The 15,520-nt window shown below is 42.3% G+C and overlaps 3 non-coding genes across 3 annotated transcripts; all 3 read left to right on the top strand.

The window, feature by feature from the left end:
• Positions 1–4,646: 4,646 nt before the first annotated feature.
• On the top strand, positions 4,647–4,721 carry Trnap-cgg (transfer RNA proline (anticodon CGG)). The gene has a single exon. It is a non-coding gene; the product is annotated as a tRNA-Pro (tRNA).
• Positions 4,722–4,947: 226 nt separating this feature from the next.
• Trnaa-cgc (transfer RNA alanine (anticodon CGC)) lies at positions 4,948–5,022 on the top strand. The gene has a single exon. It is a non-coding gene; the product is annotated as a tRNA-Ala (tRNA).
• Positions 5,023–5,248: 226 nt separating this feature from the next.
• Positions 5,249–5,323, top strand: Trnap-cgg (transfer RNA proline (anticodon CGG)). Its single transcript has one exon. It is a non-coding gene; the product is annotated as a tRNA-Pro (tRNA).
• The last annotated feature ends 10,197 nt before the right edge of the window (positions 5,324–15,520 follow it).

Consider the following 15,520-nt stretch of genomic DNA (forward strand, 5'->3'; position numbering starts at 1 on the left):
GCAGATAGAATCTTACCTGATGAAGCCAAAGCAATAACTGCGAGAAAGAATATTGGTATAGGACAGCGTAGTGTAGAATTAGTATTGACAAAACAGTGTGAGGTAAAATTAAGTTGGCCTTGGGTGTGAATTTCAAGCAAGTTATGAGCGTTCACTGAAAAAGAAGAGGAAGAGAACGATGAACAAGAAGAAGTCTGGGAAACATCTGTATCCTGAAAGAGATGTATGCAGCTAAAAACGCTCTGAAGCATAAAGGTCTTCTTAAAACACCCTGGTCGCTGCCGATACTGAAGACATCATGTGGAATTATCGCGATCCTCATTCCTGCCCTCACAGGTCTGTCAGCAATGGGTTCACTGGCTGTTGGTGCTGCGAATATTGCCAGAACAGTCAAGAGCGTACAGAACTCTCAGGAGCAGCTAGAGGAAACAAGAGGACATAACCGCTTGATGGAAGCAGCATCCATCGGAAAAGACCTATACCTGAAACCATACAAGAAAGATTATGGTACCACATAAATTTTAAAAAAATCGCGTTAGTCATACTACTTGATAGAGCGCTTACAAATACAGATTTGCTCAAGTCTGTTAGAAAAAGATTCATCAGTCCCCGATTCCTCCGTGTGTTTATGCAGGATACAAAACCGAAGACTATATGGGAACCCAAAGAATGTGGTTCAAAAATGGTTCAAATGGCTCTGAGCACTATGGGACTCAACTGCTGAGGTCATTAGTCCCCTAGAACTTAGAACTAGTTAAACCTAACTAACCTAAGGACATCACAAACATCCATGCCCGAGGCAGGATTCGAACCTGCGACCGTAGCGGTCTTGCGGTTCCAGACTGCAGCGCCTTTAACCGCACGGCCACTTCGGCTGTCCTGTTGGAAAACACCCCCTGAAATGCTGTTCAGGAATTGCAACTCAGCAGGAATAATATGGAACATGCCACACATCACTCTATCAGATGAGTAATTTTTTGAGCTTTTAAAAGTTCTGAATACTGGGGTATTAACTTTCTGTTCGTGGGAGCTTTTTGAGTACCCAGTGCTTCAGACTGCAAGCAGACAAATATGGGCTATTAAAACCTCTGTTCAATTAAAGACTTCCATATTCATCATGCTTGCGTTTCAGACCAATGCAGCAGGGAATACAGCAAATGATTCCACTAAATTTTACAATTGCAGGTTAACTAATGCCAGAGTCTAATCGAACTCTCAATTCTACCCACATGATAATTTACACCTGCCATGGGACGAAAATGTGTCGCATTTAACATGTGTGCGAGGTTCTGTGCTTTTGTTCCGACATTAAGTCGTCACAAGTTGCAGCGACTTGAATTTAGCGCCACCTCGCCAGTACTTGCTGTGGTGTGGGGCCGAGAGCAATGCGAGTGTGGCGCCCTCTACTTGCAGTCCAGTCCTCGCTGGTGACATCGTGAGGTTCAAATGGTTCAAATGGCTCTGAGCACTACAAGACTTAACATCTGAGGTCATCAGTCCCCTAGAACTTAGAACTACTTAAACCCAACTAACCTAAGGACATCACACACATCCATGCCCGAGGCACGATTCGAACCTGCGACCGTAGCGGTCGCGCGGTTCCAGACTGAAGCGCCTAGAACGGCTCGGCCATTTCGGCCGGCTCATCGTGAGGTCTCTTGTGATCCAGCCGTCTGTTTGAGAGCGTCGATGAGAGGGCACACGTTCCTTGCCACACTGCCCTGTTAACCTTTTGGTCGGTATCGGTGTCAACACTGCATCCATTGAACTTATGCAAGTAGATTTGTTCTTTTCGTAAACAGACACGTAGTGTGGGCTGCCTTGGGTATAAGACTTTTATGGCAGTCTTGTTCGTGAATGGAGCATTAAATATTTCGTGAATTAAAGTGGTGCATTCTCAAAATCATTTATCTGTGTACGAGTGGGCGTTCAACTCATTCAGTTATACATCAACTGACCTAAGTCATTAGAATCAACTGTTTGAAATTGTGAGCAATTATTAATATAATTGTCATTCATTGCGTCAAGGATTATGTCAACTATTTCTCTTACTGGTCATCTTGAGATTTTAAAACGTTTGCTGTGTTTAAAATTGTAGAAACAGAAGTTGTTCAAAAGAATGTCACACCCACTTCCTCCTAGTCCTTCCACTCACTAGGTCTATCACAGTTTCTTACGATGAAGAAGAGTACAGATGTCTACTAAGCCCACGGAAATTCAAGGCTCTACCGCCAATCGTCCTAACACACTGCTCAAAACGAAGTGAGATAGTTAAATCAGGACCTATAGATGTACAAATTGAGATGGACTCTTCAGTAAATTTCCCAGAACGAACTGCAGCGTATGCTCTAGTTCTATATGACCACGTGATTAACTATTGCCTGGTCATTGGTGTTGTGCAACGAGTTGTGTAAATGAACAAGTGCTGCACCATGCCCAGAGCATGTCACAATGGTGTCTGAAGGTATGAGCGTCATTGCAGACATTCAGGGTTTCTATGATGGAAATGGAGATGTCATGTGGCTAGGGTCTTCTATCGAGTAGACCAGTCGCCTGGTGCAGGTCTTTTGAGTTGAAACCACTTCAGCGACTTGCATGCCGGTAGGGATGAGATGACAATGAAGACAACACAACACCCAGTCCCTGAGCGGAGAAAATCCCTGACCCAGCCAGGAATCGAACCCGGGCCCCTTGGCATGGCATTCTGCCACGCTGACCTCTCATCTACCGAGGCGGACGTTTCTATGATGATGACTACAGACAGTTCATATTTAAAGATGTTGCATTCATAGCAGAACTAAACCAAACTCTGCCCCAACAGGGTGCAAAGGTCCAATGGCACTGACTGGCTGTGTGCCATCCTCAGCCTAGAGGCGTCACTGGATGCGGATATGGAGGGGCATATGGTCAGCACACTGCTCTCCTGGCCGTATGTCAGTTTTTGAGATCGGAGCCGCTACTTCTCAATCAAGTAGCTCCTCAGTTTGCCTCGCAAGGGCTGAGTGCACCCCGCTTGCCAACAGCAATCAGCCGACGGGATGGTCACCCATCCAAATGCTGTCGCAGCCCGACAGCGCTTAAATTCGGTGGGCTGACAGGAACTGGTGTTACTGCAGTAAAGCCTTTGGAATCATACACAGAAGATGCCAGAATAATAGAGACTTCCTCAGTAAGCATTACATCTCTGATGTCTTTCAAGGACGAGAAGTGTGCTAAAACATGGAGAGTGTGGAATTCATTGAGGTAATCCTGGTATACCCTATAAAGGTATTGTGACGTCACTTCGATTATTCAGTTGCACAGATAACCGATATCTACATTAAAGGCGAGGAGAAGATCACAGGGATGCTTCGCATCTTCAGGTTTGCTGCTATTGAAGACCTGGAATTCAATATGTATCCGCTCTCTGTCGACTCAAGAAGAAGAAGAAGAAAAAGAAGAAGACTTGTGAAAATAGTGTTCTGTCTGCTTATGAAAATGTAAAATCATTTTTAAGTTGGATGAAAAAGAAATTATCTTTTTACGTCTCAATCTGTGTATGATTTCTTTCTCACTTGGTTAGTATGTAACTTTACCCACATACCATATTTGTGGTTGTCCTCAAGCATAGGAGATATAATTTTGGAAATATTTCCTATGTGTCTCTGGACGAAGACGCGGTCTCGTGCCACCTGCTGTCATAACGAAACACGTGCTGCACAGTAAGCATAATCCCGATTTTCGGCACGATTGTGTTCCGGCCGCGATTGTTAAGGTCGATATTGGCCTCGGGCCGGCCAGTGTAGCCGAGCGGTTCTAGGCGCTTCAGTCTGGAACCGCGCCACCGCTACGGTCGCAGGCTCGAATCCTGCCTCGGGCATGGATGTGTGTGATGTCCTTAGGTTAGTTAGGTTTAAGTAGTTCTAAGTTCTAGGAGGGGACTGATGACCTCAGAACTTAAGTCCCCTTAGTGCTCAGAGCCTTATAGGCCTCGGAAGAGATACTGGCTAGCCGAGTTGGCGACGAGAGGCCCTCTGGCGACGAGGCGAGGAGGGTTGGAGAGTACCGAGTGAGAAGGACGGAACGGCAGAGTGTTGGGGTCCGGATGGTCCGAATTGTGCGTTTATAATTTTGGCACTCTGTGGTAATGAACTGATGGTGAAACCGAGCCGGCCGGAGTGGTCGTCCGGTTCTAGGCACTACAGTCTGGAACCGAGCGACCGCTACGGTCGCAGGTTCGAATACTGCCTCGGGCATGGATGTGTGTGATGTCCTTGGGTTAGTTAGGTTTAATTAGTTCTAAGTTCCAGAATGAGATTTTCACTCTGCAGCGGAGTGTGCGCTGATATGAAACTTCCTGGCAGATTAAAACTGTGTGCCCGACCGAGACTCGAACTCGGGACCTTTGCAAAGGTCCCGAGTTCGAGTCTCGGTCGGGCACACAGTTTTAATCTGCCAGGAAGTTTCATATCAGCGCACACTCCGCTGCAGAGTGAAAATCTCATTCTGGAAACATCCCCCAGGCTGTGGCTAAGCCATGTCTCCGCTATATCCTTTCTTTCAGGAGTGCTAGTTCTGCATGGTTCGCAGGAGAGCTTCTGTAAAGTTTGGAAGGTAGGAGACGAGATACTGGCAGAAGTAAAGCTGTGAGGACCGGGCGTGAGTCGTGCTTCGGTAGCTCAGTTGGTAGAGCACTTGCCCGCGGAAGGCAAAGGTCCCGAGTTCGAGTCTCGGTCGGGCACACAGTTTTAATCTGCCAGGAAGTTTCATATCAGCGCACACTCCGCTGCAGAGTGAAAATCTCATTCTGGAAACATCCCCCAGGCTGTGGCTAAGCCATGTCTCCGCTATATCCTTTCTTTCAGGAGTGCTAGTTCTGCATGGTTCGCAGGAGAGCTTCTGTAAAGTTTGGAAGGTAGGAGACGAGATACTGGCAGAAGTAAAGCTGTGAGGACCGGGCGTGAGTCGTGCTTCGGTAGCTCAGTTGGTAGAGCACTTGCCCGCGCAAGGCAAAGGTCCCGAGTTCGAGTCTCGGTCGGGCACACAGTTTTAATCTGCCAGGAAGTTTCATATCAGCGCACACTCCGCTGCAGAGTGAAAATCTCATTCTGGAAACATCCCCCAGGCTGTGGCTAAGCCATGTCTCCGCTATATCCTTTCTTTCAGGAGTGCTAGTTCTGCATGGTTCGCAGGAGAGCTTCTGTAAAGTTTGGAAGGTAGGAGACGAGATACTGGCAGAAGTAAAGCTGTGAGGACCGGGCGTGAGTCGTGCTTCGGTAGCTCAGTTGGTAGAGCACTTGCCCGCGGAAGGCAAAGGTCCCGAGTTCGAGTCTCGGTCGGGCACACAGTTTTAATCTGCCAGGAAGTTTCGTTAGTTCTAAGTTCTGGGCAACTGATGACCTCAGAAGTTAAGTCGCATAGTGCTCAGAGCCATTTGTGAAACCGAGATGCTTGGGAATTCAACGCTGCTGTGGAACTAAAAGTCCTGGGCTCTGTAATTGTATGGACGCAATTTACGGCGAGCTGTGGCCGCTATCGTTTGTGGGTGTTTTGCCACGGCAGATAAACAAGACAGCGTGGACCCAACCTGAACACGCTGTGCTATACCATGTTCGTCCACAATAAGGATGTCATGATATAAGCAGTGGAATATGGTACGTGTATTAACCTTCAGTGACTTCTGCAGTGTTAATTTACTTAACTGTGTGGAGATTCAGCAGTAACTGTCACTTTTCAACGGAATTTACGATTGTGTAAAAGTGTGGACAATGTCGGATGGGCATTGTCATAAAGTACTTACATTTCTTATTTGTGAACATAATTTTCTGTTATCAGGATTACTCATTAGGCAGATTTGAAATTGTCAGTTCTGCGCTGTAGTTTAGTGGGTTGTAAATACTGGAATTTGACAAGTATGCTAACTGTGAGTTTAGGATATATTTTTCAAAAAATGGCTCTACGAACTGTGGGACTTAACTTCTGAGGTCATCAGTCCCCTAGACTTAGAACTATTTAAACCTAACTAACCTAACGACATCACACACATCCATGCCCGAAGCAGGATTCGAACCTGCGACTGTAGCAGCCGTGTGGTTCCAGACTGAAGCGCCTAGAAGCGCTCGACCACATACTGGCGAAGGTCTGTTCGCCGTCCACTAATGACATGCACTACAGCACTTCCATAAAGGCTCAACCACAAATATTCGGTTTGCCTCAAAGTAAATTACTAACACCTAGGGACAGTGACCCTGACATAATTGAGAGTAATATGAGCACATTAACATTTTCTTTCTAATCGTAGAAAGTATTGACTGATCCACAATAATTTTGTAGAGTATTTGAAATCATTGTAATTTTGGCCTAAAGCAGTGTATTATGTAGGAACAATTACTGGTGGTGCATCTAAGTCTTTTCCCTGTTAGTAAGTGCATCTCCTGCATTCGAGTGCAAAATTTTCGTAATTAGCAGATACAGTTAACTTAAAATCGGTTGACAATCAGAACTTAACTAGTGCTCTCTGTGGAGCCTCACTAAATCCATCAAAACTACTGACCAATGGACCTCTTTAGACCGCCTCATCTTCAAAACGTGCAATGTACATGTTTCTGTAATTTCTTCATCTGATCTGGCTTAAAATTGCCCTTTAGTTGCCATCAGTAATATCAACGTATTGTAAAAGGCTCTCGCACAAGCTTGCAAATGGACTGTCGGCCTGACCGCAGGTAGAGCGCAGGTTTTGTAATCGCCGGCGTTGTGGGAGGGGAACGGTTGGCGGGTCCCTCGTCCCAGGCGCCTTTATCCCCGGGAAAGATCCACGGTACTCATTTCGATAGCAGGCTGACTGGGCCGTCTGGGAAGGAATGGGACGAGGAAAAATCTTTGCCCCTGCTCGTGACTGAACGTGGAACCTCCAGCGCCAGAGAGAACTAATGTGAGAAAAGTTATGGGATGGCAGTATACACATATACAAGTGGCGGTAGTATCGCGTACACAGGGTATAAACGGGCAGTGGATTGACAGAGTGGTCGTCAGAACTCAGGTAATTCATGTGAAAAGGTTTCCGACGCGATTACAGCAGCACGACGAGAATTAACAGACTGTGAGCGCAGAATGGTCGATGGATCTAGAAGCATGGGACTTTCCACTTCGGAAATCGTTAGGGAATTCAATATACCGAGATCCACAGTGTCAAGTGCGTGCCGAGAATACCAAATTTCAAGCAGTTCATCTCACTAGGGACATTGCAGTTGCCGAGAGAAGGGGATTTTGCGTAGGGTTCTCAGTGCTAACAGACAAGCAACACTACGTGGAACAACAGCCCAAATTAATGTGGAACGTACGACGAACGCGTCCGTTAGAAAAGTGCAGGGGAATTTGGCTTTAATGGAGTACTGCAGGAGACGACTTACGCGTGTGCCTTTGCTTACAGCATGACACCGCCTGCAGCGGCTCTCCTGAAGTGGATCCATTTGGGTTGGACCCTAGACGACTGGAAAAAAGTGGCCTGGTCGTATGAGTCCAGATTTCAGTTGGTAAGGGCTGACGGGAGGGCTTGAGTTTGGCGCAGATCTCATGAAGCCATGGACTCGGATTATCAATAAGGCATGGTGTAAGCAGTTGGTAGTTCCATGATGGTGAGGGCTGTTTTTACATAGAATGAACTGGATCCTCTGGTCCGACTGAAATCATTATTGACTGGAAATGATTATGTTGGGCTACTTGGAGACTATTTGCAGCCATCCCTGGACTTCCCAAAAAACTATGGAATTTTTACAGACGGAATGTCACCAAGGCACAGTTGTTTGCGATTGGTTTGAAAAACATTCTGGACAATTCGAGCACCCAACATGAATCCCATCGCACATTTATGAGACATAATCCATAGGTCAGTTCATACACAAAATCCTGCACTAATAACAATTTTGCAATTATGTGTGGCTATAGAGGCAATCGGGCTCAACTTCTCTGCAAGGGACTTCCTACGACTTGTTAAGCCCATGGCACATCGAGTTGCCGTACTACGTCGGGTAAAAGGAGGTCCTACACGGTATTAGGAGGTATCTCATAACATTTGTCACCTCAGTTTATAGAACTTCACGGCAGGAGCATCAAGCGGGCAAGCAGGGAAGCTGTGTGCGCACTGATGCTCCTCCCGTGAAGTTGCGGCAGTACCTCTGTGGGTTCCATTTTTTTCCAGTCATCAGTGTTCTGCCACGAACTCCTCTCCTGTGCCAACCTTGAAACGTCCCCTTAGAAAAATTTCTGAATTACTGTGCTGGTAAACCTCTTACGTCATTTGATTTTCAAACAGCTGCGCAGAACTGAACGTACTCAGACATTTCTCACTTTACTTATTCTGATCATCACTAAACTGACACACAATATTTTTAGCGCAACGCAACCTGACTTACAATGATCCCTACAAAATAATGGCCCTGACTAGCAATAATATATACCTTTCATGAATCACTTACCTTACAAAAATCTTCGTTACTCGAACTACTGCAATACAGCGAGCGCCAGTACTGCCAGCTAAGTAAAAGATTCTAACTACTGAAGTCACTAACTACTGATAGGCATAGTTAGCAAATGAAAGAATCTGATAGAGAACAAACAGTTTATTTACCTTAATAGTGGTCAAAAGTCATAATGAGCGTATATATATATATATATATATATATATATATATATATATATATATATATATATATATATGGTGAGTCACCTAACGTTACCGCTGGATATATTTCGTAAACCACATCAAATATTGACGAATCGATTCCACAGACCGAACGTGAGGAGAGAGGCTAGTGTAATTGGTTAATACAAACCATAAAAAAATGCACGGAAGTATGTTTTGTAACACAAACCTACATTTTTTTAAATGGAACCCCGTTAGTTTTGTTAGCACATCTGAACATATAAACAAATACGTAATCAGTGCCGTTTGTTGCATTGTAAAATGTTAATTACATCCGGAGATATTTTAACCTAAAGTTGATGCTTGAGTACCACTCCTCCGCTGTTCGATCGTGTGTATCGGAGAGCACCGAATTACGTAGGGATCCAAAGGGAACGGTGATGGACCTTAGGCACAGAAGAGACTGGAACAGCACATTACGTCCACATGCTAACACCTTTTTATTGGTCTTTTTCACTGACGCACATGTACATTACCATGAGGGGTGAGGTACACGTAAACACGTGGTTTCCGTTTAAAAAAACGTAGGTTTGTGTTAAAAAACATACTTCCGTGCATTTTTTTATGGTTTGTATTAACCAATTACACTAGCCCCTCTCCTCACGTTCGGTCTGTGGAATCGATTCGTCAGTATTTGTTGTGGTTTACGAAATATATCCAGCGGTAATGTTAGGTGACTCACCCTGTATATATCAGTTCATGACATCTAGTCTTACAAATTTACTGTCTCTGGTGGACACACGTCCAGGTCATCCGCTCTCAAAACTCTCCCCACATCCACCACTGCTGGCGGATCACGTCCTACTGCGCAACGCTACGCGCTGTTAACAGCCAACTGCCCAACACTACAATGGCGAATATTCGAACAATGCCAACCAGCCACAGACTGCACACAGCACAGTCAGTGATTTTCATACAGAGCGCTACGTGTCGTTACCAACATAAAAACCTAAACAGCTTACTTACCTAGCCCCCATGGTCCCCACAAAAAATTTTACAAATTGTTTTGGGCAGTGGCCAATAATGATTTGAAGAAAATTTTCATAATTACAATAACAACGAAATCAAATTCACACACTTATTGATACAATGTTGGCCAAAGCTGAAATTTTCTCACAGTCCATAAAGACAGTCCTGATCATTCATCACAGTAGTAATTGGATTTTTTTTTCTCAAAGTCTGAGCAGTAAAAGAAAATGCACACGGAAGTAGTGGATTTCCATGCAGTCTTGAAGAAGTAGTGTTGTCCTTCCAATGGGAAGACAGTGCTGACTCTTTACAAGCAGACAGGTAATGGGCCACAACAGAGCAAACCCACAGCAGAGTCAGTCGAAGTTTTGAAGAATATTGGTAAGTAGGTCATCACAGAGCAGACCCACTGTAGTCCTGGTAGAGATTATGGTACTGGTGGACCATGAAAGGTGCAGACCCACTGCAGTCCTTGTAGAGACGGCCAGCAGCCATCTGTTACGACTGTGCAGGTGCACAGTCACCATCGAAGAGTTTTGTGGACAATATAGCAAGTTCATGAACCACCACTTGTGCATCCACAAGAAATTTTTTTGAAATATCCATAGAACCAGCAATGCTGTTAACCAGTACCTTGCTGAATTATCAACACACATGCAAACACTAACAGTTCCATCTTCTCACATATTGTGCATATACTATGACCAATAGAAATGTGCGCACTCAAATGAATGCTTGCAATGTAAAATTAGAGAGATTGCCGGCAGTCGTTTTTCCCGCGAACCATACGCGACTGGAACAGGAAAGGGAAGTAATGACAGTGGCACGTAAAATGCCCTCCGCCACACACCGTTGGGTGGCTTGCGAAGTATAAATATAGATGTAAAGAAGTTACTTAGTTTGATGAACTGGTGTCAATCACAATTTTATAACATGAGAATACAATTACAAAGGTACAGAAAACATCATTAAAAAACATAATAATACAGATAACATTTGTAGTAATACGGGCTTTACAAAAGAATCGAAATAACATTTACATCAGTGTTACAGGAATTATGACATAAGTACATACATAAAAGATCGGAATAACTTTCAAAACAACAACTTCACACATGAGCATTAAAACAAAACAGAATAAATAATGTCTAAACACCTTTACAAAGTAAATAACATATTATTAGAAAAATTCTACAACATAACTCTTATCAGCTAAACACATAAAGACAGGAAGAACACAAATTCGCAAGGGTACACATAGTGGAATAACACAAAAGGAAAGGACAGGGTTTGTTTTACTGCAGTATTTTGCAAACAAAACTTTCTTTACTTCTTGGAGATCTCCCTTCATTCATCATTATTCCCAAAAAGTCCTATCTGTACCTGTTGCCCTTAAACCCTACTTTTTTGTTCATATCCTCTTTCTAAATTATTTCTCATTGTACAGTACTCATTTTTGCCCAAATCTTTTTCATATAACTTCGCAATGCATTTCTTCCAATTCATCATAACTCATTCTCTTATATAGTCTGCCCCATCTTAAGCTAACTTAAATCTACTGAGCTCAGATGCATAAACTAAGGGATGAGGAAATGCAGCAGCACAAAACAAGTAACACAAACAGCAATGACAAAAAAATGCAAATTGGCAAAGCAAGCAGCAGTATATCTAAATTAGCAAAGCAAATGCAATATTACAAATAATATAAGGCAATGTGCAGCCAATAATAAAAATAAATCAGTAGTAAAACTGGCTTAACAGAGTAATACGAAGTGAAATTCAGTAGCACTATGGCTGGCAAACAGCAGCAGCAAATGCAATAACTTATATCTAAATATGACAAACCCACAAGCAGAAAAAATAGTACACTAAAGACAACAATGCAGATAAGGGAAATGTCTATTCACATCTTAATGGCTATGTCATTAAAGTGGTGCACCACAACTTATTTTACAAAAAAGTTACCAAGTACTTGAAAAGAAAACTATGTATGTAGTTACTGTTATTAGTCCCTTCTTATTGTTCTTTCCTTTCCAAGTGCTCCTTTCACGAAGAATGTGGATCATAAAATTATTATTTAATAGATGTGTTGACAGAAAGTGTTCACATTAGCAAATTCATTTAATTTTATTTGATAAAACCAATGCTATAACACAGCTGGAAACCAGATATCAAATGAAATAAGCAACTATGTAAAGCAAAGCATAAAAACATCATTCAACAGCCATGTGGCACTTTATAAGTCAGTAGAAATCCTCTCAACTCTCGTAGAAAGACACTTGTCATAGTCAGGTGTGCAGATGTAAGAATATTTCCCATCAATTCATAAGCATTTCAGTAATGAGCACAAAGTACGTGCTCCACAGTATAATCATATGTTTCCAAGTAATAGCGTGTCATATTTGCGATGCTTTCTACAAAGAAATGTCAATAGCGATGTTAATGGCCTTTTTTTTTTCTCCACCTAATGACTTTTTCTCCAGGTGACTAGCACAGCTGGGCGCCCACAATGCATTACATCAAGGTCACTTAGCTTTCTTACCGAAATATTTACGACAGCAGTTTGTGCTGCAATGACAGTCTCATATAAAAAAAATTCACAGGTCAAGAATTTGCATTACAAATGTGTAGAAACTGAAAAGGTACAGTACTGCCCGACATTGAAAATAGGTACAACATACGTCATTACTCTTGTCAGAACAACATATTTTTTGTAAATATAACTCAATTTCAATTAATACAGCGAAGCCGGATACCAGTGTGGGAAAGGATGACAATTTATTTATTTAATTGATCACATGTGCACTCCCACAAAATAAATCCCTACATCCAGTTTGGTGAGATCTGTGAAATGAATGAATGTATGGTCGTCTGCTAACTGCAGATAGTGAATGTGACTATATGATCATCTTTGAGACGATCCTTTGGCCACCTTTGGTGGGACCAAAGAAATGAAATTTACCGGAACTTTGAGCGCCTGAAATGTGGCTGACCAATATGGTAGCAAGGTGCTCCCCCACTTCAGCAGAGGTGCGAGAGGACCTGAAGAACGGCCATGTTTCAGCACTCTGCTGCAGGGTGTTGATAAGACCTGTCTTAGGTGTGCTCCGTAAAGACATAAGAGTGGAGACATGGTATGCATGTGAAATACTTAAGAGTAGTTTGGAATAATAATTTCTCTATTTCAGGAACTTTTGTGTGGAGAATTAAATGTCAGGCAGGTAATATTAAGGGGATCGTAGTAATGTTTGGAAGTGACCAACGGTCACAATGAAACCACATGTAGCAATAAGTTGAAATACTTCCGAGTGCTTAAGTTAAGCTGAATTACTAGCGTGTGTACTATAAGTTGGAAATATTTAAGAAATGGCGTGTGCAGGACTTGAAATTAGAGACTAGTACTTCCACGTGGTGAGTACTGTGTGAGTCTCAATCTATGTATGAGACAAAGGATAAAGAGAAGTACTCGTCCATTGTATCAGTTGAGGACTCGCGTGTGTGATGAATATGTTCTTAACATTACTTTGCGTGTTATGTTTCCGTGTGACGCTTGATTCAAACTATAATACTCTGAGAGAGAAGCAAGGTGAGTCAGCCGTCTATCCAGCAACGCCACTTGGCTTGCATTGCACAGGAAGACGTGCATATATCCTCCAGAGTTCATAGTAGGGAAGAAAAATTACGAAGTGCGGCAGTGTCGTGTGAAACTGAGATAAATACTAATTGAAGTGGGAAAGCTGAAAGTGATGTGATGATAACGTTGTGACTATTCTTTGTATTCTATGTTGCCAGTGTGATGTATTTCATGTAATTTAAGTATGTGTGGTTGGCATGGGAGAGTAACAAGATAGTTTCAGAGGCAGTGGGTTATGCATGTTCCTTTTTGTACCGCTCGGTCTGGAGAAAATTTTCGTAATGATGGGTGTGAGAGTCGAAGTGTGTGATATAGAAAAAGATCCACCATCCTATCCAGAAAGTGCACTGTAGCGTTAAATAATTACGGGACCATAAGATAATCACCAATGTAAAGCCATGCCCACTGGGCGGAATTACTCATGTGTTATTGTTATACGCTATAGAATTTGTGTGTTTAGGTTATAGAATTTATCGGAATAAATAAGATAGTGAAAAGAAAAAGATTGGTGGCCTTTTCCTTCGAATAGTATGTTGTCACGATACACAGAATTTATAATGTGTGCGCCATTCATATTCAGTGCGATGGCCACATGTTGTTCAAAGCCGTTGAATGAGAAAGAAAATGTGGTATTGCCAGTGCGTAATGAACAGTCAGAGTTGTGTAAATTACTAACAGTCAGATGTGCGTTATCCGTTGCGTAATATTCATACTGGAGGATAATTTGTAACTTAATTGTGAGTACGAGAGTTCATGTTACTCGATAAATAAGAATGAATCCACTCGCTTGGCAGACCACTCATCTTGCAGGCCTGACTGCTTGATGCCACAGTATGAGCAACGCATGTGGGTGCCTCTCAAAACAAAACCCTATAAATATAACAGTGTCCAAAAAATTTTCGCCAGCATTGTGATACATTCACGCATGTACACACATTTCATAGTTCTTAAAGTACGATTCTTCGTTTCCAAATCCTTTTTCACAAATCAGAGTTCCTAACCACTACTCATTATTCCTTACTTTATTATACATATACACATTCGTCGACACTTCTTCAATATTTCATCAAATAAATATGTAGCATAATCAAATTCCTCATATAGCATCAGCTTATTGATCATAAACATACCTCAACAGCATAATACACATCGTCCTCGTAATAATAACATCATAGCACCTCAGTCAAATCTCAAAAACGTCGTAGCTTTCTGCAATAATTTCAAAACCTAAAAAGAATTCTCTGCTCATTTCAATAGTGTCACCTACCTCAAACGTACTTTAAAAATTGTGATCCCATACCAAATACATCATTCAAAGCTCTCTTAGTATCACAATGGTTTCAAATTAGTATGAATAGTTCACAAAGTACAGACAAAAATACAATTACATAAGTGTGAAGCTATCCAACTGTGTATGTGCATAAACAAGTGTCACTGACGTAGTAAAAAAAACGTTTGTTTCTCTGTTAAATGATCAGATAGCTGTGTAATTTATGTGTTAGAGAAATATGGTACGGATGCGTAAAGTTGTATAAGCAAATACCATATTAGCTAGGGCTCCTTGTGCTTGCCAAACACATAGTACACAAAGTAGGCATGTACCCCCTTGAGGATTAATGTAATTATACCCTCAGGTGCTACAGATTACAGCAATGGAATGAAATGTATCAAGGAAAACCTTTGTATCTTTGAAATTCAAAAATATTTAAAAATAAATGTTTTAAGTACAAAATCACTCAAATACGTGTACTGCAGTGCTAAACTCTGCGTCTTGTTGTAACATAATCTCTGTCATTATTTAAGGGTAAAAAATGTGCCAAGTGTCGTAATTATCGTCCTCCATAAGCAAAGTTCTGTGGAAGTCAATGTACTTACCTCGTACTAAACAAAAGTGAAATGGTGTTGTTGTTGTTGTTGTTGTGGTCTTCAGTCCTGAGACTGGTTTGATGCAGCTCTCCATGTTACTCTATCCTGTGGAAGCTTCTTCATCTCCCAGTACCTACTGCAATTTACATCCTTCTGAATCTGCTTGGTGTATTCATCTCTTGGTCTCTCTCTACGATTTTTACCCTCCACGCTGCCCTCCAATACTAAATTGGTGATCCCTTGATGCCTCAGGACATGTCCTACCAACCGATCCCTTCTTCTAGTCAAGTTGTGCCACAAACTTCTCTTCTCCCCAACCCTATTCAACACCTCCTCATTAGTTATGTGATCTACCCATCTAATCTTCAGCA

The sequence above is a fragment of the Schistocerca nitens genome, chromosome 9 (assembly GCF_023898315.1).
Source record: "Schistocerca nitens isolate TAMUIC-IGC-003100 chromosome 9, iqSchNite1.1, whole genome shotgun sequence".
In the NCBI taxonomy this organism is placed as follows: Eukaryota; Metazoa; Arthropoda; class Insecta; order Orthoptera; family Acrididae; genus Schistocerca; species Schistocerca nitens.